Here is a 2,277-nt window from a genome sequence, read left to right on the forward strand (position 1 = left end):
ACAGGTGCATCAAAGCTGGGACTGAGAGACTGAAAAACACCTTCTATCTCAAGGCCATCAGACTGTTAAAGAGCCACCCCTAACACGGAGAGGCTGCTGTCAACATACAGACTCTAACCATTGGCCACTTTAATAAATTGATCACTAGTCACTTTAAATAATGCCACTTTGTCTTTCTCTATAGCCTATTTGCATGTGAGGCCAGCAACAAATTAATTTCCTCATGATTTGAGAAGAGAGAGACACCTGAATCATGACAATGAGTTTCTTTGGAAAATTAAGGAACCTACACAGTGGGCCTCCAGCGCCACCCAAAGGGCTAGAGAACAATGCGGGGTATGGTGGGTGGCCAGAAGATGAGTTTGATGAAGAGGATGGGGACACATATGAGGCGCCCCCCTGTGAGAGACCCGCGATGAAGGTTCCTTCCAGACATGTGGAGGAGAATGTCTATTTGGAGAGGACGTCAGAGCGGTCCAATCCTGTTCTCCCCAAAAGACAGGCAGCTGCACCACCAAGGTCAGCCAAGATGGCGCACATGGGCAAAGCATTGAAACAGCAGCCTCACCCTGAGGAGTTCTACATTGACCCCAACACCAAGAAACCGCCTGAGGTAGATAGGAATAGACTTCTTCCCTGGCTTCTCCTTCCTAAGAAGTTTGCCTCTCCCCCACCACCTTCAGAGGAAGTCATTGGCAGCAGAGAACTGGAAGGAGAGGCGGCCAAAGGAAGAACTGGTTTTGGGAGTGACCAGAGAGATACACCTGCTGGAGTGCGTGCTACAGATGTCTTCCTGTCCTTCATTAGGATCCAGGTAGACAGTGATGACCTGTATCTAGAGCCACAGCGGCTTGCCCCCCTGTTCCTCGTGGGCCCATGAGGATGCCCCTCCCACCCAAGACAGCAGCCCCCCATGCCCATAAAACCTCCAGTGCCCAGAGCCAAGTCTAGTTCTCTATTGGTCAATGAGGCAAAGACAGCTCCTCCCCTGATATCAGGCGCTCCATGTTCCCTGGCAAACTGGCCCCACCCACCCTGGGCATCAAATCCCCCCTCCCTGCATCACTAAAGGAACCCAAACCAATCCCTCCTCCCCCTCCTGTTATACACTCTACTGCAGCAGTTTCTCCCCCTGGTATGAAGACCACCATGCAGGAGAAAGAGTGGTTCGCTGGAAACTGCAATAGAAAGACTGCCGAGGACTTCTTACTGCAGATCAACAAGGACGGGGCATTCCTGATACGTCACAGTTCAGCCCAGAACGCCCGTCAGCCCTACACACTGTCTGTCCTATATAGACAGAAGGTCTATAACATCCCCATCTGCTTTCTGGAGGAGACGCGCGGCTACGCCCTCGGAAAGGCGGGCAAGAAGAACGAGGAGTTTTTCTGTAGTCTCCAGGAGATCATCTCTCACCACAAGAATAACCAACTGCTGCTGATCGATAGCAAGAGTCAGGCCAAGCACACCACATATCTCACTCACCCAGCTTGTCCATAAACTACATTACCCATACCCCCCCACACAATGTCTCACCCACTACACTACCCTTAACCCACAAAATGTATCTATACCAGCCTGTCCATAAAGTACATTAAATGCTACCATTAATAACTAAATACTTTTTAAACTTGGAAATACTACTTTCAATAGTCATATTCCTCACCCACAACCCCTCTCTTTTTGTTTTGTGATGAAAATGTTTGGAAGTGTATTACAGTATATCTGTGTACTGTATATGTTTGAGTGTTTTAAAATGTGTAATTATGCCTGTATGACCTGAATAGAATCGTGAGTAGACTATGAAAATGAATATTCAATACTTCATTCTTGCTCTGACTCCATTTCATGCCGTTTTGTTTCAGTGATGTTGGATTGACTTTTGGGTCTACACCTGTGTTGTGGATACTGTAGAAGTGTTGGTCATCTGTGTGTTTCTATTTATTATAATAAGAAGAATATAGACTGAAATATTTTGAAGAAATAAATGAATAATAATAATAATAATAATGGCACTTTAATAATGTTTACATATCTTACATTACTCATCTCATGTATATACTGAATTTTATACCATCTATTGCATCTTGCCTATGCCACTATTATTAAGTAGTTATTGTTAGATATTACTGCACTGTCGGAACTAGAAGCACACACATTTCGCTACACTCACATTAACATGTGCTAACCTTGTGTATGTGACCAATACAATTCGATTGGTCAACAGGACACAAGATTCTCCCAATTGCACAGTGCTACCTCGGGAGGCGGGGGGGT

At 45.8% G+C, this 2,277-nt stretch overlaps 1 pseudogene; it reads left to right on the forward strand.

Moving 5' to 3' along the window:
• The first annotated feature begins 259 nt into the window (after positions 1–259).
• On the forward strand, positions 260–1,514 carry LOC139400582 (B-cell linker protein-like; annotated as a pseudogene).
• The last annotated feature ends 763 nt before the right edge of the window (positions 1,515–2,277 follow it).

The sequence above is a fragment of the Oncorhynchus clarkii genome, unplaced genomic scaffold (assembly GCF_045791955.1).
Source record: "Oncorhynchus clarkii lewisi isolate Uvic-CL-2024 unplaced genomic scaffold, UVic_Ocla_1.0 unplaced_contig_8962_pilon_pilon, whole genome shotgun sequence".
Taxonomy (NCBI): Eukaryota; Metazoa; Chordata; class Actinopteri; order Salmoniformes; family Salmonidae; genus Oncorhynchus; species Oncorhynchus clarkii.